Consider the following 24,801-nt stretch of genomic DNA (forward strand, 5'->3'; position numbering starts at 1 on the left):
AACATCCACGAAGCATGGCTGCCGCTTCTTTCTGGGCGCGTGGGCTGCCCCAGGAGTTACTACTCTGCTGCCAAAATGGCTATCACAGGCCAAAACGCAGCTCCTCTCCTTGTAACTGAGGAGACGGCACCCTGGATGATTTGCATTGGAAACAGAACCTTGGCGTCTCCCACAGAGCAATGGAACGTGCCCGCCGACCACGCCAGCCAATTCCACTCACCATTTAAAGACAAAGCTAGGAAATGGACGCCTATGTCTAGATCAAATAAATCCTTTGGACAAGCTTTTAAAATGCGTCAACCAGTAGAATGGCCAGCACCCTAGATGGCTTAAACAGCATCCTCTGACTAACACCAGCTTTTTGTTTTCACTCTCTCATTCCTAAAGTTTCTCTGAGCGTGGACTGTGAAGGATTTAGCCTTAGTCACATGGCTCTGTGACCAAGGATCAAGAAATGCTCAACGGAAGAGGTGAAACCCTGGGTGCACTGAAGCAGACAGCAAAACTTCAATCCACTTCACTGGCACTCTGATTTCACCCAACGTCTTTGTTTATGCAGTTCAGCATCCAGCGACTTTCCTTTTTAGGGCTTTATCGTTAGCGCCAAACACTGCAGAATGCAAAATTATGAAGAAAAAATACAAACAGTGGGAAGAGTATCCTCACAGACCTCAGAAGTTGCCCCTGGCTACATTTAAGAAAGATTTAGATTTGAAAGTGAATGTGACAAACAGAAATTGTTACATTTCCAAATATGTTCCCCTTATATTTATCCAAACTCACCATCCTTAGTGATACAGCTGGAGCTCTGCCACTGGTGAAGGCTCTACAATCTTAGTTTAAATGAAATCTCAACCCAGCTGCAGCTAATTGAAACTAAACAACCTTGCATTAGGTTATTGTGCTCACACCCACATGAGTTTATACAGGTGCAATTACTCCAAACTCAGATTTAAACCTGAGAGTGCACAGAGTCAGGGTCCCTTCATAGAAAACCGATGGGAGCTTTTAGCTGACCATTTCTCCCGCTGTTCTTTAGTCTGAAAATAAGATCTTCAGTGGAGATCATGTTACACATAATGCATTTCAACTACATGTCTCAAAGGGGCAGATTCTGCCACCATAATTCAGTTCACTAGTACCTTCCCCTGTCTGAGCCCACGGAGATCAGCCAGTCTATTTGGATAGTAAGGCACTAGTCACAAGAATCAAGGTGAGGGAGCTGTTCCTGAGTTTGTACAGTTAATCAGACTAAGCAGGTGTGTATCTGAAGTTTTACTGATATTGTGTGACACGTTCCCAATGTCAAACACCCTGGAAACCTAAAGAAAACCTCAGTGGATGCCAAGAAATGACTGCACTGAACATACAGGGACTGTGCCAAGTTCTGCTCTCATTTACATTAGCACGAATCCTGATCAGATTCCCTGACTCTTACAGAGACCCTGAGTCACATCAGCACCCTCCTGTCATCAGCACCTAGGAGGCTCAGACCCACAGACACTTCTCAAATGTTTCAAAGACTTGATTAGATCAGTAGGAATTGCCACTAAACAGGGACCCTGGAAATCCATTTGCCGTTGAAAAATGCTAAATTTATATTTATACCCAAAATCTTGAGTTTTTACAATTTGTAAAATACTGAAGCCTGAGCCTGAAGCTCTTTTGATTAATCACATTTTTGATTATCCAATTTGGCCCCAGTCTCATGCTGATTGGATTAACAGAGTTCTATTGCACCAATAGAATATTGTATTCAACTGGTATGTGTGTGTGTGTGTGTGTGTACACACACAGTGGCTAAAGTTCAGAGTTGCATATTAAACATGGAAAAACATGATTGTTTCATTATATTTCTGGGATATATTGGGGGAGGAGGGGAATTATCAATTAAAACCAGGATCTCCTGATGCTGACAAACTGAAAGCAGGATGAGGCGATGAAGATTACAGGTTACAAACTGCTAAAATAAACACAACCACAACTTTTGAACTGCTACGGCTAACTCTTCCCATTTCAGAAAAGGACAACACAGTAGTGTAAGTTTGTGGTAAGCAAAATCTGCCTTGACCATCCCCTTATTCATTAATATGTCATCTCCTGCTACTTGCACTTCTTAATTTTGGAACAAGTGTGTCAGTCAAGTGCAACAATATCTTCTCTCCAAACAAAACTGAGTCCACTACTACCTCTCATGTCAGAGTAGCATCTGGAGTCAGCAGATGATGCTTCCCAATTAGACTCTCTGAATCACCTGTTTTCTCCGCTGTGATAAGTGTCATGGCCTTCTGTTTCCCAATGCCCAAATTCTTTCAATAGTCTAAGTCCCCTTGTTTCTCTAGCTCAATTCCCCCTCTAAAGAGTCCCGTGTATTGGTATTGTACATTTCAGCCACAAGCACTTATACCTCATTTGAGAGTGTATCTTCAGCAATACATAGGCAGACATTTCCAGAGGGACCAAAAGCAATTTAGCACCCAACTCCCATTGAAAGTCACTGGGAGTTTGTCACTAGGCTCTTGCGAAAACTCAGTTGTACTAGTCATACGATTGTGTAAGTACAGAGTGAAATCTTGGCCCTACTTAAGTCAATATGGGGGGAGAGTTAGCTATTGACTACAACAGGGCCAAGATTTCACCATTGATCTGCAAGGGTGCCAATCATACAAAAAAAAACTAAGCAATGTTCAAAGGAGAATTGTACTGAGAGGTAAATATTCTGTTTATAGTTGTGAAATCCCTAGGGTAATCTGTGAAGTGCTATCATTAACTCTACCAGGGTTTGGGTTCCATGGACTATGCACAGAACACATCAGCAACATTGGGAGTTTGGCCACATGGGTTTATTTCTGCAGCTTTTTTTTTTTTTTTTTTAAACAGTGTCTCCTCAACAACAACAGCGGTGAACTCATTTCAATTTGCTGTGGTATTGCAATGGAAGCTGCAAGATCCTCCTGTGCTTCTGATTAGCTGAGGAGAGGTAACAAAGGGCCAACAGTGGACCAATAAGGAGCTCTGCTGTAAATGTGCTTGGAATAAGTTGTTTCCCTTCTCTGATTAAGCCTTTGATATCCTAACTTCTGGAAAAGCAGAAAGTCTTTCCTCTTTATGCCCTCCACTAGCTACTATAAGGGATCTCCCATTATTCTTTCATTTTCGCATCCCTTTAGCTTGGCTGCTGCAAACATGGAGTATCCCTCTTCCCCTGTATCCCTCCTCACCCCACCACTTCTCTCGCTGTATATTAGCAGGTATGAAGAAAGAGCATTCCCTCCTTAACGTCTAACTTTACCTCGCTGCTGTGAGAGAGAGATAGTCCACACAATTCCCACACCATGGTGAGTATGATCATAACAGAACCATTCTGTGTGTACCCCACAGATCAGAGCGTATGAGGCACTGTCAGAGCCACAAACTCTGTGAAAGCCTGTGAGCTGAGCTCCAGGAGGGGCACCTCCCTCAGGTCAGTGGGCAGCCACTCCCACCCACTACACCCGGTTTAGACTTTCGGGGAATTCCCGGTGGTTTTGGTCTAGAGCCCAGGCCCTTGCTCAGCGCGGGCAGCAAAATAGACAGTTCTAAAGCCCAGCCTTGATTCAGGGCGGGGCAGCCAGCAAACAAATAGTCTTAAGGTGAGTGCCCAGCTGGATCCCCTTGCTCAGGCTGGAGTCCAGTGGATAGAGGCTGCAATTGGGGCACAGACAAGGGGGGAGACTGCCACTTGGGCATGGGGTGGCGGAGGGGATGCAGGTCACCCCCCACAACACTGTGTCCCAGCCCAGGGCCCTGGTAGCAGCAGAGCAGTCTGCTGCCGGGTCAGCAGGGATCTGCTCCGCAACGTGCAGTAAGCAGTCTGTCCAGGCAGTCTGGGAGCTGTGCGCCCAGCAGCCCAGGCCAGTTCTCAGCTTCTTCTGGCTCCAGCTCCTGCTCCTCCAGTGGGTGTGCAGAGGAGGCTTCTGGCTTCTTCAGCCGCTGGAGCTTCACTGGCCGCTCAGGCAGGCCTTTTGTATCTCTGGCCCTGCCTTTGGTTTCCATCCAGGTGGGTCGTTAAGGCCAGGAGCTGCCCGCCAAGGCTCTGGAGGGACGCCTCCCCCTCGGGGTCAGTGGGCGGCCACTCCGCCCCACTACAAAGCCACATACAGGTTGAGTACCACTAATCTGTGTCAACTAAAGCTGGAGCTTGTTCACACTGAAGTCAATGGGAGCAAGAGCAGGTCTCTGGCTTCCTACATTTAGGGTAACATTACATCTTTTCACCCATTCTTCCTCTTTTGCTTCAACGCCATGCCCGAGTGATGGCGCCATGCCCACAGAGTGTGTGAAAAGACCCGTTTACTTTAATGGTACAACTCACCTCAGAGCATCATAAACTAAGGCCAAAAGGACGCACCTGGTTTTTGCATTCTGACCTGCTGTGCTCAACAGGCCACCAACACCACCGTAGGCTAAACCCAAGAACCAAAACTGAACCCAAGTAGTCCAGCCCTCAGGAGACCAGACTATTATGGGCCACAGGCAGAGACCAGTTAAGCACCTATTTAAGTAGTCGGCAAGATGGCTATACAAATTCTGTCCTCAGTGCAACAGCAGCAATGTCACTGGGGCAGAATTGGATTCTCTGTTGGCCCCAAAGACTGGGATGTGCTCTCCTTAATTTCTCAGGCAGCAGTTTATGAAATTGTATGTTAACTATTACAGGGCCTGTTTATATCCTCAAAGCAATTTCCTTATTGCATCTATGCCTGGTTTAGATCATTCAACGTCATAGGATTATCATGCCCTCAAAATACAAATTATAACTGACATGTATTTTAACAGATCAGGGAACCATGAATAGCCCAATAGGCCAAAATTCTGAAAATGGAAAATCCGATCCCTAGCTCCATAGTTAGGCTCCCAAAGTGTCCTGACTTTCCTAATCACCAAGCAGCTCCCATTTCAATGGAAGCCAAGTCAGACCAGTTGTAAGCACTTTCAAAAACTCCCACCCACTGTCCTTAGGGTAACCGTGCACCTTGCTGAATCATGGCTTAACAATCCCTCCCCATTTCCCATCAGGAGCTGGGTTTTTATACGCTTTTTGGTGTTGTGACAAAGAGAAAACACAGACTGGATGTACAATGTGGTGACAATCCACCACCCCATGCGGCCCCTTTTGTACTCATCTGAAATATCCATTACAAAACCTTACAGAAATAATGACCCCTCTTGTCTGTATTTCTTTGTCAGTCTAGTGAAAGCAATTAGCACTCCTGGCTTCTCATTAGCCTTCCTCAGTGGTCATTAATTGGTCATTACTGGCACAGATGAAGGCCCACCTATAACTCAATGTACCAATGCATCACTACACGTGGCCACCTCATGGGCACAATTACATAGGAATTCATGATAAGTGAGAGGAGCTTAAGTCTCATGAAATATATTCACAGATATTCTATGCATAAAAACCAGAACAGGACAGCAATGCAGATGAGGTGCCATACCGTATAAAACAGCAATGGAAGTGCTAGTGGTGATTCACACTCCTTATTCGGTGCCTGTCAGCTCTCAGTGTTGATTATATGTAAGTAAAATTAATTCTCATTGTCGTAGTCCTATTAACGAAACTTCCCCTAGCAGCCTAGAACCACAAACGTTTACATACTAATTTATTCCATAAAACCAATTAGGAATTCTTAAAAAAAGACTTTCCACTCGCAACTCTCTGCATTGTCAGATGCTTTACATTCAGGTCTGATTTTCACATCCCCTTTCGTCTTATTGCTTATGCCCCTAAGGAAGGTTCATGCTTCACATAGCACAAAATGGATCTAAATATTCCTGAAAAGAATGAGAGAAATTGCAATTTACTGCATGTTGGTGAAGACACTAGAAACTCCATCACAAAATTCTGTGACCTGTACTATGAGGGCATTCAGACTCATCGATCTGAATGGTTCCTTCCAGCCTTAAAAAAACAAAAAACTATAAAATCGCACCCACAACAGCCACCCAAGCAATATGTACCTTGGAGTTAAGGCTTAACAGATGTTCCCTCAGCCCTTTTAGAAAAATCACCCATCTCCTATTGACTTTCAGTGGTGCTGGCCATCTAACTGCTTAGCAGACTTTTGAGGGGGTGAAAAAAAAACACTCAGAGAATAAATTAAGGTTTGAATTAAAAGCAAAAACAGCAAAGAGAAAAAAATATGTAGGGACCTGCAACTCCACAGACATCCACTTTATGAATGTGTATGCATATTATGTTAAATAGGAGAATGAAAAGTCTCCTATTTAACACAGAGATGTCTGAGCTATAATTTTCTGAAGTATGGCCTGTGAACATCAGGTCAGATGGCTTTGCCTCTAATAAAAGTTTAGGGGTAAGTATTATCAATAACAAAAAACACGCTCGTATATATTAGGGCTCTTTGTTTATAAAGATTCAAGGGAAATCCCTTCTAATTCTTTCGCACCTTTGCCAAGTCACTCATCTCTAAGCTCCACCAATTAGCACGGCCGAACATCAATCTTTAGGGAAGTTGGTTAAAGCAAGCACACTATTGATTGCAGCACAATGAACTGACCTACTGAAAAAAAGGTTGTTGAGGAGCAGACATGGAAATAGACCAAGTAGTTACTGCTTCCACTGGGGATAACTGTAGTGCTCCAGCAAGAATCTCATCCTTGCACGCCACTTCATTATACATCTGAAGTGAATTGAGAACAGTAAGTCACTTCACGCACCCCTTCTTTCTTGGAAGAGATTTATGCCAAAGCATGCCTTGCTTTATTTCACTAGCATCCCCAAATCCTTAGAAAGCAGTTTCAACACAGAACCATAGAAGATTAGGGTTTGAAGAGACCTCTGGAGGTTATCTGGCCCAACTCTCTGCTTGATGAGGACCAATCCCAACTCAATCATCCTAGCCAGGGCTTTGTCAAGCTGGGACTTAAACACTTCTAGGGATGGAGATTCCACCCCACTCCTTAGATAAACCAACCCAGTGCTTCACTACCCCCCTAGGGAAATAGCCTATCCTAAGAATGGCCATACTGGGTCAGACTACAGGTTCGTCTAACCCAGTATCCTGTCTGCCAACAGTGCTCAATGCCAGATGCCCCAGAGGGAGGGAACACAACAGGTAATCCTCACGTGCTCCTTCCCTGGTCATCCATTTCCAGACAAGTAGCAGCTGGGGACACCATTATCCTAATATCCAACCTAACCACCCACACTGCAACTTAAGACAATTGCTCCTTGTTTTGTCATCTGCCACTACTAAGAACAGCCTAGTTCCATCCAAACAAAATGGGAGTGGAGTTGACTGTTGTGTTTGATTGGCTTTTAAAGAAGCATTGGGTCAGAAACAGAGTCCTTAAAGGTTCAGGTGTCAAGTCCTCGACTCCACAAAAGTAGCAAATAGGAGCCAGAGATCTGGCTGAGCTATGCCTCCGTGAAGAAGGGTCGTGATCTCTACCTAAAATGTTTCCTCTGCGTGTCCATCAAAGCAGCTGGATATGGCCCACTGGAACATAATCACAGTTTGTGCCTCACAAATGCAGTTGCAGCACATCTCCTCAGAAACCCATCAGACGTATTGTCCACAACTAGAAAGGCTTTTCACAGAAGACTGAAGCAAATTCTTGGACCATCTCATCAAAGCCCTCAATAGCCTGGTACTAGGTCACTAACCAGAGCATCAAGTTTTGACAACTCAGGGATGGTCTAGATGGTGCTTGGTCACGGGACTGGACTCAATGACCTCTCAAGGTCCCTTCCAGTTCTAGTGTTCTGTGGTAACTCTGTTCTCTGGCACAGTGAAACTTGCTCAAGGGAGGGTGATGCTGGTCTGTGCATAGCACTATTTCTCCCCAGTGAGGGGGGATGATGGAACAGCATGGGTGGCCATTAGTCACATTATGCCATGACTGAGAGGAACTTAGACTACACTAAAGTGATGTGTAAGTCTGGAAGCCAAAGAGAAGTCACACTCAAAAGCCCAGCCCCCGCCTCACCCAAACAAATTAAACAAACATAATTCTATACATCTGTGTTCAGTTTAAACTGCCCATGTTCGGACATTTGTAGCTCATGTGCGTGAGTGTGTTATGTAAGTGCAAGTTAAAAAAACGTATTATAGTGTGCACATTCAACGGCAGCAGAATGCAGTTGCAGAAACAATGATCATAAAATTTCCTGACTTGTCTGTGATTAATCCTCTGCTTTAACATTGAATTGTTTTGCATTTGTATTGATTTTTTTAAGCCAGAAAAGGTGCAATTAAAGGGAAATGAGAAATAACATACAACAACAAGCACTGAACCACATATCTAAGGGGATCCCATTCCTGACAACATTTCCACACATTCTTACGTTCAACACCTAACCCATCCTGCTGAAGTCAATAGGGCTACTCAGGTACGTAAAGTTAAGTCTCAGCGTCCGGTGGTCATCTCAAAGATGTTAGTGACAAAGTTCCCAATGACTTCATAAGCTCAGAATCAAGCTCTTTGGAGGACTAGCCAATCCTCACAAATGGCAGGCTAGAATTTGTGCTCACTCTTCAAGAAAACAAATTCACAGCTGAGACCAGAGACAATACATTTTTGTCCCAAAAACTACCCATTTGAGAAAGTTATAAATCCTTGAAAATAGAGTGTGGGAATGAAAGTTCCACGTGAATCATAAAGAGCTAATGCAAAAGTGCATTCTGGAAATAAATATAACCTGCAATGCCTTACATGACTTCTGCAGAATACAAGAAGGTCACCAACTGAGTAAACATCAAATGAAGGATTATCCTTATTTATGAGGAATCCTTTCCAGCAAGAAATTGAATCAGGGACTTGCTATCCAAAAGCAATGTGTCTATCTAGTGAGCTGAAGGAGAATGTACTCTCTCTATCAACAATAATCCTATTTGAGATCTGTAAATATCACTCCAGTGCTCAAAAAGAGATGTGTACCAGACTCCTTTTTCCTTTGGTTACGTATGGACACCATCTAGCCCTGATTATCTGTTAAATCCAGATGAGACCAGGTGCAATATTTCAAATACATTACAGATTTTGCTCCTTTAATTGCAACTTTCCATGACTTCATGACTTATTTATCTTAGGAGGCACTCAAACATCTACTCTATTGCTGCAGTATCTACAGAGCAGCCTATTAGCTTTAAAATTGCATAAGCCGCTATATACTTGACAAGATAATGGTTATAACATGGGGGTGGGGGTGCACTATACTGAGCTCAGACCAACCCAACCCTAAAACCCGAAGCACTTTAGAAACCCCAATGCCAGGATTTACGTTCCAAAGGACGACCTTAGCCCAATATTGGATTTCATTGCCCTAAGTGCCAATATGTTGCTATTCCTAAGCTGTTATCAATGTGATAAGGCCAATGCTTCCATTGCAGAGAACACCATACTCACTGCACACACGCTGGCTGTAAAATACCAGATCCGCCTGATGAATAAGGAATACACCATCCCTTTTCCCCAAACAGCTTCACAATTAAAACTGTGTGGAGTCACAAAGAAATCAAGGAAAAGAACCTAGGACCTGATCCAAACCCCACTGAAGTCAAGGCAAGGGCTGCGGATCTGGCCTTTAAACTGGTATGTTCAGTAAGCAATCTGAAATGGACTGTCAAACGGTCCTTCTCTTCCTCCTGTGACCAGCCCTCATTCAGGATGGCGCACAAGCCACATGTGATTTTAAACAGCAGATGACTTCATGTGCTCCAAAAGGCCATTTTTTTCCCTTAAATTAGCAATGAAATCCCTTGTCCTTGGCTTGCTGATGATGCAATATTCTTGAAATAGTCTGGCCAGTATCCTGTCTCTGATGGTGAAAATTCAAGGGTCCAATTTAAAACCTGCCTCAAAGCCAGTCAAACCGTAGCCAACTCAAACCCAGCTGCTCTACATGAGCCGGAGAGAGCTCTCTCCCTTCGACACTAGTGAACCACCCCCCAACAATTGGTGAGAGGGTCTCCCACCGCTCCTGGCCGACAGAAGGGCTAGTGCAGACATAACCTAACTCTGTGTGTGCGCGCGCATGTGTGTGTGGGGGGAGGGGGTATTTATAACGCTTGTGTAAATGAGATGTTTCTTTATTGAAAGGAAGAACTGGAAGACACATCACAGAAGGCAGTTGGAGTTGAGTTGTGGTTTCCGTATTAACATCAATAAAGCGGCATTATAGGTACAGAAACTCCTAGGCTCCTTCTGGCAGAAGACACATGGCACTTGAGTCTGAGAGGCCGTCAAGAGATGGCTCTTAGTGCTTGGTGGGGGACAGTGGGTCTGGGGAAGAGGCACGGAGGACAGGAAGAGGGGATCCATCGCCAGGACTCCCTAATATCAGGGTCATGTTTTGGAGACCCAACGCTACGTGGACACCAAGTCAAAGCAGCACCTGGAGCCGCACCACAGCACTGTGAAAGAGGAAGTCTGGTTCCCTGTGGAGATACAGTGAAAAGCCCGCTCTTCGAGCTGCACACTGAGTCCCTGGATCTGACCCTTACACATTGTCTGCTTTAAAACGGGAAGAACATGTAGAGTACAAAGAGGCTGAAATTTTCATGACCACTTGCAGGTTTAAGGTGCCCAGTTTCCATTACACTTAATGGTGTTATGATCCCTTAGGAAGTTCCAAAAAGGCCACCTCTCCTGCACAGACCCACAAACAGGCCAAGACAAGTCTGCCTAGGAAACATTTGCAGGGAGACAAGTCAAGCTTTCCAGGACAGAGGGGAACCAAATTTACAATTACTTTGCACGTCATTAAACATCAGTTCCAAACCAGGTAATACTTCCATTGTCCTGTCACTGTATTTCTTTGAGATACCAGTAACAACAGCGCTTTATTTCCATACCAAACTGAACAGAAGTGCTATCCACTTACGGCTGGAAATTACATGTGCACGCCCACTGAATATTTGATGAACACTTCTGAAAGAACCTGCCTGCTATGGAAATTTCCCACTGGACCGTACAGAACAACACTTTTATTTTACAAATGCAAATCGAAAGGAAGCCGCATTTGCAAAGTCCATTTTGTTAAGAAAATCCCAAAGTGATGTTATAGGCACTTTGTTTCATCCCTCTGTACATTACCTAGAATGAGCTCAAATCTGTGTGATTTGATATATGTAATATCAGGCTTAGTAGCAAACTTAGCAACTTTGCTGGATCAGTGGAAAGTTTGGCTCATTTTCAAGATCACTTGCTGAACAATGAACATGTAAGAAAATATAGACTATTAAAAACTGGGCTTCAGAGGGCTGTTCTTGAAGTACTGATATTACGAACTCAAACAGTAGCACAATTTAATAAAAGCCAGTGGGATTCAGAGTAATAATAAAGCTTGGCATGATGAGAAGATTGAAAGAAACTGCTCTGTATGTGTCCATTATCCCGGATTCGCTACTACAGAACAAAGCCTAGGAAGGAGAATGTCAGCCCCTCTCGTCTTTGGTGGTTGCTATGGCCTTGGAAATGTTAGGGAGAAAAGGTTCTTTTCGGGATCATTAAATATTTTTCAGAATGACAAACCTGTAGATCATTGGTGAGCAACCTGTGGCCCCTCGGCCACATGCGGTCCATCAAGGTTCTAGACGTGGCCTGCGAGACATTTTGTTTACTGTTCCCCATGTACCGCGCTGCCAGATTCCGTGGCTTTCCTTCTGCGTATTCCCCCCCCCCCCAACAGTGTTACTAAAGTGACACACGTGTAAAGCCACGGCCCGTGGAGTGAGAGGCGTGCTGGTGGCACACAATAATGACCGAGAGAGCTGTGCTCTCCCTGAATACAACTAATCACAAGAAAATAAGCTATGGGGAGATTGACAAAATATTTGTTCTCTGTCCTGACTCAGTCTAGGGGAGTGGGTTTAACAGGCCTTCTCTCTCCCTTTCCTCAAAGGAAAGAACAGCTACACCAGGGCCCCAGTGGGTATGCTACCAACTCCCAAAGCCCTGATTACCCTGCATGTGGTTTGTATTTGCCAGGCGGGGGGGGGGGGGGGGGGGCGGGAGGAAGGGTTTCCATTCTCCCGGAAGGGGCGGGGTCTTGGGCAAAAAAAGGCGGGGCTGGGGCAGCCAGCCCGTAGCGCTGCCTGGAGCATGCCACACGACACTCCGGCGGCGATTTACTGGGCCTGACACTCTGGCTGCTACTCCCCACCCCTGTCAGTGAGCCTGGTATTTGTTAGTCATACAGGTTGCCTGATAGCACACACTTTCTTCTGGATCCGCTCCCCCATATGGTCTCTGCATAAGTATTTCTGGCAAAACAGTTCAATAAAGAGAAGAATCTTATCACAACACTAGCTTCTTGAAACGCTGCATCAAAACTACTTCTATATGTGCACACAGTGTGGCATTTTACAGCTTTCCCAGACAACAGTAGCTCCTAGCTCTTCTGATTTCACATCCAGACAGATGTTGAAGTCCCATTCTTTCACAGTGTAAAAATGTTCTGGATTAGAAGTCAGGCAGTGTCTTGGAAAATGTTAAAAATGTACATTGCAGTGCATTTTCAAATGCTAATAGGGTTAAAAACTCTCCAGGCAGATGGGAACAAAAAACTCAATAAGGAACTTAATAAAGATAATCCGAGTTACATGCACAAATCTCTGGGCTACAGAATAAGAATATATTCCCCAAATTCCCAACCAATGTCTACTGCAATAACTGAAGCTAGCAATGTAGATTCTTTTAATCTTCATCCCGCACCGCTCTTCTAAAATTAGCTTCTTGTAAATCAGTGTTCCCTTGCGGAATGATGTTCCTTATGCCCTCTTAACAATCAGTCTAGTGTCACATGTACTTATATCATACATCTGTCATCGCTGATTGACTCCTTCCAAATTCCATTCAGAATTATTGAGTCACATCATGGGATTTTTTTCCCAAATTGATTATTATTTTTAAAGAACTTCAATGGCATTTGATAGGCATAAAATTACTTGGGTCTTTAAATCTCAATTTGTTAAAACATATTCAGATTTTCTAGAGTACTGTAGAAAACATGTCTCTTAATTTTCCTTTTCTACAGAAGAGCACGGTTGGTATTTTAATATGATGATGATGGTGATTAAAAAAACTAAAGATTCAGTCAGACCCCAAGAGAAGTAGTCATAGGCTACCATTCTCTAGGACTGCTCCAGCCATTATACAGTACAGAGAAAACAATTAATCACGTCAGCTCTGCAAGTCATGATTTCTAATTGAAAACTGACCTATAAATGCCTATTTTATCACTAAGACTGTGTGGTAAATAAATGCCAGTGGTCAGTAAAACATTCACAAAGCAAATTACCATGAAAAAATGACTTTTCCTTTCCAAGCATATCTTCCTAATTAAAATGACTGTTTCCCATACATATCCCAGAAGTGCAGTTTGCAATAATTGAAGAGTCTTTGAAAGCACAGCTCTCATCATAATCATTACAATAACTTCTTGCCATCATCTTCTGACTGCTCACTGGAAACTATAAAAACAACAACGGGTCCTTTGGCACCTTTGAGAATCAATGGAACCAATAGCATTTCAATGGACACCACGATCCTCAATGTTGACTATGTTATCGCTTCTTGATCTCTCCACATGGTCCCAAGGAATTTAAATGCGGAGTTAAAAAAAGGCAAGGCAGGGGAGGGAATCTCTTTTATTGGACCAGCTAGTGTTGGTGAGCAAGTCAAGCTTGAAGATAAAGCGACAAGTTGATTCACCAACCTGGTCTCTCTAATACCCCGGTACCAACACAGCTACAATGCCACTGAGCATAAGACAACATGTTCAGTTCAGTTCCTACAGAGGAGGAGCACGTGGTTCTACATTTAAGTCCTGCAGTGAAAGGTGAACCCAAACTCCGTTACCCAACTCACAGATTCCGCCACAGCAGGGTATGTGAGCAGACTGCTTTCCACATGGCCATTCAGAGGCAACGAAGCTGTTTTGAAAGACTATTCCAACTTGTGCCCTGTGTAGACAAAGAAAATAAACATCTCTCCCAGGAGCTGTGTTTGGTCCGAGATGTGATTAAAACATTTTTAAACACCAGTCAGCATCTAGTGTAGACAAAGGCCGGGGTATTTAAAAACACATTTGCTGACTGTGGCCAACCCCGGAGCCATCTTCTCAACCTTAGCAAGCCCAATGGAGGGTACGTGTCCCATGGGAAAGAGTGCAGAGAATAGGCATGTAAAGGGTTATCCGATTACCCAATAAGCATTGCCCTACCGGCATGCTTAGTGGGGTAAGCGGTTAACCAGCATGGCTGGAGCAACCCCCCCGTCAGTGGTGCAAAACCGTGGGCTGGTTAACCAGTACATTAGTTTAACCAGATAACATTTTAAATGGGATTGTACATCCTTCACAGAGAATCTATAGATCATCAGATTTCCTCCTCCACCTCTACTCTACCCTCCCTCCCGCTTCGTCCCCAGCAGCGCTTTCCACTGGTGCACTGGGCCTTATAGCCTTTTGCATCTTAATTCACTGCCCCAGTCATAAAATAAGGCTAAATTCCCTGCTGCTACAGCAACTCCACTGACTTCAGTTTACCCTCAGTAGGGATCTGGCTCCTTGTTTTCCAGCACATCCCAAACACCCGCCTACTCGCTTGCCTTTTGTTGTACTAGAAGAATTACACAAACACAAAGAAACACTCAGGGTAGAAGAAAAAAAATGACGCAATGAAGGCTTGAAAGAAGACAGCTGCTGCAAGCCCTGTGCTGGCTGAAATACCGGCTACAAATATTGGAATTGGCTATGTAATAAAATTTCTGAACATAACATATAGTGCCAATGTTTATGAGAGACATTTACTGTTACTTTGTGTTTATGTGTATGAATCTTATCCATTATTCTGATACTATATATTAACTCTGACTGCCTAAGATTATGCATGAGGATCATTACTTCAGGAGATCTCAATGCCCATATTTTCAGAAGGCCCAGCACCCAACAGCTCCCATTGGAAATAGGAACTGCTGAAGCCACAGTTCCACAAGCTACCTAAAACACATGCTCCATGGGAACCTCTGTGCCGCGACCATCTGGAAATCTGGCCAATGCATTTAGGTGCCTAAACGGGTGTTAAATCATTTTTAAAAATTTCTCCTTAGACTGACAAACTAAAGCTGCCAGTTGGGCCTACATTTCTTCTTTTTTTTAAAATGATCATTTTAAAAATCTGAGGTTGCTATTTTAAATCCTTCATGAGCAGAGTTTATTTGAAATATTTATAACAAGCCTTATGTATTACTAGTTATTTATTCTTCAGTATCAACCCTTAAAAAGTTAATTACACGCTCTGTCAGAGCTATCTAATATATGGGCAATCTTAACTATCAAACTCTGTTCTGCTCCCGCCGCTAACCTCTCCCACTCTTTGAAATTACCTTCAGATGCTTATTAGGGATCATTACTGCCTATGAAATCTATCAATAGATAGAGGTAAAGTGTGTCACTCATTCCAGTCCATAGATTCATTCTCGTCATCAACGGCTGGCCTCTCATTTCATTCTTAAATGATGGTACACTTTTCTGGAATTTTTCCCGAGGCAAATTCTAGTAGCTTTTCCAGTTTGGTGGGAAAGCCTTTTATAATTATTATATCACAAGCTATAATCCTCCAACTCAACCAGTTTGACAGAGGTGCACTGAATGTTTGGGTTACTTGCACGTTTAGGAGAGCATTATTCAATTACAAGTCACAGGTAACTAGAGTTTAGAAAATAATCCATCTGTCTGAATGCACAGAGACCCCTCTTTCGCAGGACTGCCTCTGGCAAACTTGTCTGCAACATCACTTGGATTTAGCTGCGAAGGTTTACTGGAAGCTAACCAGCAGTAAAGCGCTAAAGCTACGCACAAAGCAACACCAGACAAAGGACATTAGAGAACTGACTAGTGTATTTATGTTTGAACTCGAAGAGAGAGAAGCACAGGCACGAATATGGCTGAAATTTACCATCTGCCCCTTCTTGTACTGTTGCTATTATTGGCCCAGGTAGAATATGCTCAGTACATACTGGAAATTATGCTGGAGGAAATGAAGACAATGCATTTAGCAAGAGGTGTTTTCCCTGTTCCATTAACTGCAGGGTGATTACCAATTAGTTGTGAAAGTTATGAAAGCAATTTGTAACTTTATGCGTCTGACGGCATTTATACTGCAGGGAGTTGGCAATCAACAGCACATAATACAGCCTCTAGTGCTGGGGTGGGGTTTATTTAATAAATCAGCAGTGAATTACAGCTGTACTTTCAATGATATACTGCCTCAGATTCCTGCCTGCAGTCTGTCCTATTAATTTGCACATTTTCAACTGACCGAAATGAACATGGAAAATGAACTGAACTAATCACCATCCTGAGGACAGCCGTAAAACAAAAATCAATGAGAGCCCATGGCTAGCTTCTAAGGAAGATTGGGACACACTCTCCGCCCAGATTTCCCATTAGTGCCAAGGCGCTCTGACCAACGCCGTTAATACACCGCAACCCCTCACGCGCTGCTCTCACGTTTTAGCTCAGAAACAGAAAACTCACCATAACGTGCCTTAAAATTCAAACGTCTCAGAGGGGCAGCCGTGTTAGTCTGGAATGTTAGAATCAATGAGTAGTCCGGAGACACCTTAGAGGCCAATGAAAATACATAGATGGTCTCATGAGCTTTAGTAGGCACAATCCACTTCTTCAGAGGAACTGGAGAGGAACAACGAAAGCCCAGAATTTGATAGCAGAAAAAGAAGGGAAAAAAGGGGGGAAGAAACCTGTCAACTGTAGGACTGGTACTAATGAGGCTAATTAAGTGACCCATACTTAGCTTTTGATGTAAAAATGAGGTGTTAAATGAGGGAAGGCTGGCTTTATAATGGAGCATCCAATTAATGTCTGCATTTAACACCGTTTAGCACCAGTCCTACAATGGACAGGTATCTTTTTTCTCCCCTCCACCCCCTTCTTTTTCTGTCAGAAAATTCTGGGTTTCTGCTACTCCTCTCCAGTTCACCTGAAGGAGCGGGTTTTGCCCACAAAAGCTCATGATACTTTGTCCGTCTCCATGGTGCCACGAAACTACTTTAAATTAAAGTTTGCTTACAACGAACAGAACATCAGGTTTACTTAAAATAGAAAAGGAACCAATGGACGTGTCGCAGGTAGAGGAAATCTGTTTTGACAAGGCACGTCCTAAATCGCAGCTTGCTTTATGTCTCGTGTGATGCAGAGTAGCTCTGGTAAATATGCAAGCTTTACTCCCAAACAAACTAAAGCAATACATGTAACCCAGAGGATGCCTACTGTATTCATCAGAAACAGGAATGTCCTTAAGCTATCTGCATCAGTTGTAACTGTCCCCAGGAAATGGCCATTGTTAGTACTGTTTTTATTATAGCAGCACCTAGCAGTCCTAGCCCGGAGCAGGCTCTCACTACTGTAAGTGCTGTGCACACAAAGTGACAAAGAGCTTCCAACCATACTGTACAAACTGTAAGGGGGGCGGAGTTGATTTTAAAAAACACTTTGTATGAATTGTGGAAAGGGCGAGTTGGCCTTTGTAAGCCATTTAAATAGTAAGGAGTGAGAATGCCTTGAAGATGGAGGCATTAATAATCTGGTGTCCACCCGCTGAGAGAAGACCTCTGTGTTAGTAAAAGGGAATTTCCCCCAGCAATTCAGCCACAGTATCTATTCCTCTCTAATATGGGTATTGTGAACACTGACCAAGCGTCTGGAGGCTGAAAGCACTATGCAACTGCCAGCTGACTATGAAAACTTTCTGCTGAGTAACTAAAACAGTTTTAGAGGGGCAGCTGTGTCAGTCTGTAACTCTGAGAACAATGAGGAGTCCTGTGGCATCCTAGAGACTAACAAAAATAGAAAGGGGCACGAGCTTTTGTGGGCAAAGCCCACTTTGTCAAATGAGTATTTACTTCTGAACAAACTAAATGAGTCCATGTAACCCAGAGAAAGCCTCTTGTATTGATCTGATGAACTGAGTTTTGCCCACAACAGCACACGATCCATACATTTTTGTTAGTCTCTTTGGTGCCACAGGATTACTCATTTCTTAAGCCGTTTTGTTTGTCAGGAGAATACCATTGGGTGTATCAACAGCAGCACTGATCAGAGATGAGGCCCAGGAATATCACCTGGAGCAGAATAGGAGACACAAAGAAAACTCAAAGTTCTCCCAACTACAAGAGAAGCCGAGACACTGAGTCAAAAAAGGAAAATAAGTGGGACTGACTGTCTCTTACAGGCCACACAGCAGTGGCAGAAAGACCAACCCAAAGACAACCCCTTTACAAAGATGGCGAAGGAATGTAAAGGTAACAGAATCAACTGTATGATCGACACCCGCACAATTGCGGGTGATATGAGCTAATATGTTATTCTAGAGATTAACACAGGTGTTACCAAGCATATGAGCAATTCTGATGAAATTTGTAATCCAGCTCATCACTGTTTATTACCCCATGTAACATCCCCTCCAGTTCCCCAGAAAAAACTTAAATAATGAATTTAAAATTATTGCTAACCAGACAGATTATTTTATATGAGCCCAGGTCAAACAGGTCAACTTGAATAGCAATTGGGTAGCATTTTCTCTAAGAGATTTGTGAAAATTTATTATTAAAGTTCCTTAAGCAGTAATAAAACTGTAATAAAGGCTTCAAGACCATTAGGTAAACAACTAACACTGGGTAAACAGTGGACAAGTATTATCCATGAACATTTCTTTGAAATGTTAAACAAATCCACTTCCGCCATCTCCATGGACCTGTTTGCATTTGCTTTTGATCTACATCCACGAGACTGTGTTTAACTAGCAAAAACCTTAACAGAGAAGGAAATTCAAAGTTATGTATGCAAATATCAGTGGAACCAGTATCACTGATTTGTGCCAGATGTGCTTGTGCATCTACTATGTCACTGCCCTGAGCAATTGCTACTAACCCAGGCAACCTCAAAAGCAAACACCTGCTGAAAATTGTCCATGATCAATCACCTATAAGGTTACATCGAAGTTGCTGAATAGCAAATGCAAAAGCAGCAAGTAGGCTAAACGTGTTGACTCAGGCAAGGCATAGCCGGTACAGCGATGGTAGCAAAGCACTCCTACGGCGGACACAGCGCGTACCACAAAACAGCATCTTTGTCTGCATAGCCTACTGCAAATCGGCTCTTGCCACACCTGACCAACACAGATGGCCCAATTTGCAGGGTTGAGCTGGTTTACATGAGGTTATGAACCGCTCACTCCACTCCTGTGAAAGAATCACCTGAGCGCAGCTGGAGCCGCTCTGCAGAGAAACAACAGGAATTCCCATCCTCAAAGGTATAACATTTGAATACAATATTGACTCTTGAATTGTTACTGGAATGACACACGTGGCATAAATACAGACATGTTAATCAGTGGGGCAGCGTATGCACGCCCTGTCACCGGGGTGACCTCATTCCGGGGTGTGGAGTTGGCTGTCTCCATAATCCATGAAACTTTGCCAGTCTCCTGCTAACCCTGAGTCCATGAGCGGTCCTGCTTGCCGGGCAGCATGGCCTAATGGCCAGAGTCAGTATATATCCCTCAGTTCAGGGTAGTATGGCTTATTAGCCAGAGTCAGTAAATGGCCACCAGTGCAGGGCAGTATGGCCCACTAGTCAGAGTCAGTGCAGTTGGGGCTAACACCCTGGTAGGGAGACCTGGACCCACCCTGCTCCACCGGATCCCAATCCAGGGCCCTGTGAGCAGCAGCGCTGTCTGCCACTCCTTGGCAGGGAATCCAGCCAAAACATGCCGAGGATACTTGGGCGGGAGAGGCTGCACCTGCATCCTTCCTGGATTACTTCCTACCGCTTTGTTTGGATCAATGTCCCACATGATAGCTGGGTCTTCCGGCTCTCCGGCAGCCGCTTCTCCCTAGAATTCCCTGGAGGTTGCGTTGTGGCCATCTCCCAGGTCTCCAATTCTCACCACCAAGGTGGCTGGCTGCAGCAATTCAGGAGCTCTGGCAGGAAGTTCTTCTCCTTTGCTGGTCAGCTCAGACTGAGCTGCTCTGCTGCCTTTTATACTGCTCCAGCACTTGGAGCATGCCCAGTCTGGGTGAAGGGGCGGGATTTCCAAAACCCTTTTTCTGGGTCTGATCCTAATTCTGCATTCCTCTTTCATTTCCAACAGACACGAACCATTTTCAGTGGTAGAATACCTTGGTCGCATGCCTTAATTTTTTGACATTAAGTACTTTTGCATTTCTCCCGGAAAAACTTTTGGGAATGTGCCAATTAATTTTGCATGGTCACAAACACTCTTTGCAGAATTGCGTGCAGACCTAGATCTTTCAGAAGAATTCCGCTGTCATTTAAGCACGCAACAGCCCAGATTTTCAAAAAAGGCTGACCACCAAGAAGCCTAGGTTAAAATAAATGGAAGTGGCCGCATGCTGATCTCTTGAAAATCTGTGCCTCTATCTCCAATTCCTCAACAGTCAGTCACAGCCCAGATCCTAAACTGTACATTAGATTTTGCTAAGACAGGATAGTAATTATAGCAAGAGACTGGGAGAACTTGCTCTGCTTAGGTTCCACTGGGGCTTTCATTATATCTGCCTGTTTTCACATGCTCAGAACCTTCTGAAAAAACTCCCTTTGTGGGCTGAAAGTTTCCATGTTTAGTCTTAGCCCGGAGGTGAACTGTTCTGGAAAATGTGAGCAAAATCTCTTCAGGAGTTTTAGAGTATGTGGAAATGAAAAATGTATTTTTACCTTTCAGCGGGAAATTTTTAAGTTGATGTTTTCGTTCACATGTAACTCAAAATTCACTACACTTTAAATATTAATATTTTCACGTTGGGCAATCCTCTTAGAGCCTTGCATTATTGGCTAAAATAAAGGCTGCAGAAGCCTTTCAAATTTTGTCTTGCCCCCAACATAAAAACCTCAGGAGAGGATGGAAACTTCTGTGAGATCATAGATCTCACAGCACAGTGAAATTGCCAATATATTAGGTTGTTCTGTTCTTTTCTTTTAAATATGTACTTTAAATGCAAGGCTTAAAATACCTAGCAACATAGCAGAGCTGGCATATTTTCACTTGAATTTCACTTTTAAAGTATGTATGCACATGCCAAGTGACCCTGGCTCTTTAGTTTTGCAGCACCACATGGTTACACTGCCAACACAATTCTTGCCCTCACCTTCCATATCCACCTACAGGTGTGGGTAAATGCAGTGGAAACAGCTTCACTTTGGTTTGAGCAGGTCAGCTCAGAGTAGGATAGTTTATTTTGTGAGCGTACTGGAGGATGCACCAGATAGCACAGCTCCAAAAATAAAGCCAGTCGCTCCCCTCCACCGCATGCCGTTGCTACAGCATACTGACAGTGAGCTCCAGCTGGCCAGGCCTGCAGACAAAGCAGCACTCTAAGCACAGAGCTGCAGGAGCTGCGTATTCCCAAGTCTATTGGTTAATGGGCAGTGGATGATGAAGTTGCTGAGAATTTTGTCTTTGGTTTAATGGATGAAGGATTTAGCATCACATCCCGGGGCTGCTCCCCATCCCCCTTGGGCAAACGTCCATAGCAGAGGGCTCGCTCTTCCCCATAATTTGTCAAGTCTGGACAATAGTTCAGAGCCCAATAGGTTAATTAATATACCAATTTAAAGCTCTTGTGTTACCAGCAAGTTAGTTAAATGCACTTCGTTACGCTATATTATGCACGCATTAGACATGTGTACTCACTCGCAAATGCAGATGTGTAAATTGTACTTTGGAACTAAATAATCCAATGCATTGCTTGCCCTACCAGCTGCACATAACGATCGCTCATAAAAAATGCATAGTTGCTTAAAAGCGAATGTTATGTCACCACGGAGCAGTTAGAAAATGTGTGTAATGAACGGGACAGATAAATGTTTATTGTACCATGTAGCCAACAAAGCCTCATTTTGCATTTTGATTTGGTAGTGGCTTACCTTAGACTGTTCAAATGCCATCTTGAATTACCCAACAGTATGGCTTCTTAAAAGAACTGTCATAATGTTCCTGGCCAGAGCCTTTAAGTTCCAACACTCCTGCAAAGTAACCCTTGCCCTTTGGGTTCAATTCCATTGACCATCACAGAGTTCCTGTAAAAAAATAAAACTATGCTCTATTCCTACAAGGCATATGGATAGTTAAGACTCCACCATTGCAGATCCTTGTTACTCAACATAGAAGCAATTCCTAGGACATGAGAAAGCAGCCAGGTACAGGTATTAAAACTATAGTGATACACTGCTTTAAGGGGAGGATAAATGGACCAGTGGGCATACATCAAATGCTTGGGATTCAGCCAATTTAGCTTCATGTAAAATAGGGGCGAATTGTGTGTTTTTGAAGTTCTTCTGCTGGATTCCAGCAGCAGCATTAAGGACACACATCTATCTACACCTGGAAATAGATCACTGTTACAAAGTAGCTTCCTGGCCTGACCCTGTCATAGGACTCAATTCACATATCCCTGAGATGGTGGAGTGACAGAAAGAGAAAATGTAATAACTTTTCAATTGGATAAAATGGCTGAACAATGTGGACAAACAAAATAAGAATGTTACCAGAACAAACTGAGGAATAATCCATCAATTTAAAAGAACTGCTTATGTACATATGTACAAGCAACCCTGCAGAACAATCTGGAAGCTGCAAGACTTCTGATTTTGGGTATCTCCTCTAATTTACAGGACTCTTATTATACTGTGCCATCATTATTTTTCAATTACTGAGTAAGCCCCACACTTATCACAACTGGTAACAACTACATATTTCTGTATGTTAAGGAGTAGTAACGTTCTCAAATACCTTACCTTTCTGGGCAAGTTACAAAAACGTCTGAGTCAGAAGAGGAGTAAGGAGACAGAGTAAACCTGCTAACCGATATACACAGTACGTTCTGAAGGTAGGGAAAAGCCTTACAATCAGTTATTCAAACCAGCTCTGACTTCCTCATTCAAAATACCATCTCTTATTCCCCTCCCCGCCAACAATGCATGGAAAATGCTCGTTAAATACAAGGGAGAAAAGCAATGCAAAAATAGTTCTCATGCAGACTACACTTGACCTCTCCCAATACCAGGCTAATTGTTGTCTCCTCTTCAATTTGCATATGAAGACACATCAAATTCTGCCAGGGGAGGGGGAGGGAGAGGAGAATGCAGGGAACCTATAGAAACTATACCATTTTGCTTTTGATGTCAAGCAAGCGTTTATTCAAAGATCCCTTTGTCCAGTTATATGGTTTAAGCAACACTGCTAATGTGAACATCAAACAGCTGTGATCCCTATTCTCACATGCTTATTTGGACATCACTTGGTATCAAATTTAATATGAATGAGTTCATAGGCTTATGGAACAGCAGCCTTATCCAAGTTACCTTTGATCGTGTACAATAAAACTGGACTTCTGTCAACACAAAAGGAAAAAAAAAAAGAAATGAGCTCAATAAAGTTAATGAAACCCTCCCCTCCAGATTTTTTTAAAGAAGTATATAAGAACAACACTCCTAGGCCAATCACAGCTCATTACCTCCTGAATCTGGGATTCCCTAACACTCTGAAGCACTTCCTTAGCAAACCTGGAAGCCATCATCCTCCCAATGCAGAAGAATCCTGTCAGTTTCAAGGCCACATCTACGCAGTGGAGACTAACCCAGTCTCACATGCGACGTGTTGGAAAGTGTCACTAGTAGGGTTGCCAGGTGTCCAGTTTTGAACCGGACAGTCCGGTATTTGAGCTTTCTGTTCGGGAAACAAATTAAGAAAATATAAATGTCCGGTATTTTCTAAATAAGATATAATATAGATTGTGATGTTATGTCAAGTGTGTCCGGTATTTTTGTTGAAACCATCTGGCAATCCTAGTAACTATTACACTGGGGCAGCAATTGCTACAAACCTCTTTGTGGAATGGGGCTGTGCAAATTACGTCCCTGATGCTACAAATACACTCACGTCTGACTTTACCGATATCTTACTACTCACACAAGTGAAGTGTGCATGTGCAAGGTGTTTGCAGAATTAGTGCCTTTATGGTAAGCATGCTGCCCAGAACCATCCACCCAGCCCCTAAAGATAGCCAAAGCCATAGATCACGTCCTTGAAGAAAAACCCCATATGGCAGCATTCAGATGAGGAGCTCGGGACGTGTGTAATCAGCAGTATCGGAGTCCTTTGCAGCCAAAGGTGCAGCCAGTACACACTCCCGGTTTACAGATGGCCCTGTACACTTTCAACCTATGCCAAGGTGTGGCTTTCTGCCAACAGCAAGTTCCTGCTGGACAGAGCAGCAGCTTGCTTTGTCTTTTCTGCAGTGCATTAGCCTAGGAAGAGAGAAGGCAACCCAGAGCAGTGTGACATTTCCCTGGCTACACGCACGTTTCATAGCTTATTGCCCCTGCTTATGCATTCTGTTGGCCTTTCCGGGGTCTCTTCTGTGGGACCCGTTCAGAATCGCCAGGAAGGATGACTTCATACCACGTAGGAGGCTTTGGCTCAGACTTTTGAGGCTGCCTTTGTAGAATGTTTTATTCACTCTGTGACCTTAAGCTGTATCAGGGCACCCGGCCCCTTTAACCCCATTCAGTCAGATCCTTGGTGATTTAAGTCAATGGCAAAGACTCCCAATGGCATCAACAGGCCTAAGATTTTCCCCTCCGAGGACCAGACAGCATTATAATCACTAGCGGGATATGTTCAAAATTGACTTTCAGTGGGATTTGGGCTCCTGTGTTCTTTAGTTTACAAAAGTCACTTCTTACTT

The 24,801-nt window shown here is 43.6% G+C and overlaps 1 protein-coding gene across 17 annotated transcripts in view; it reads right to left on the minus strand.

Moving 5' to 3' along the window:
- Positions 1-24,801, minus strand: part of ADGRL3 (adhesion G protein-coupled receptor L3) — a 630,261-nt gene that overhangs the window by 455,614 nt on the left and 149,846 nt on the right. For 2 of the 17 annotated variants that reach the window (XM_089778180.1, XM_089778182.1), the window contains exon 3: positions 21,980-22,132. The exons of the other annotated variants lie outside the window; for them this stretch is intronic. The gene's annotated coding sequence lies outside the window, so the exon portion shown is untranslated. The remainder of the gene's footprint in view (positions 1-21,979; positions 22,133-24,801) is intronic. 17 annotated transcript variants of the gene reach the window in all.

The sequence above is a fragment of the Pelodiscus sinensis genome, chromosome 4 (assembly GCF_052426305.1).
Source record: "Pelodiscus sinensis isolate ZL-2025 chromosome 4, ASM5242630v1, whole genome shotgun sequence".
Taxonomy (NCBI): Eukaryota; Metazoa; Chordata; order Testudines; family Trionychidae; genus Pelodiscus; species Pelodiscus sinensis.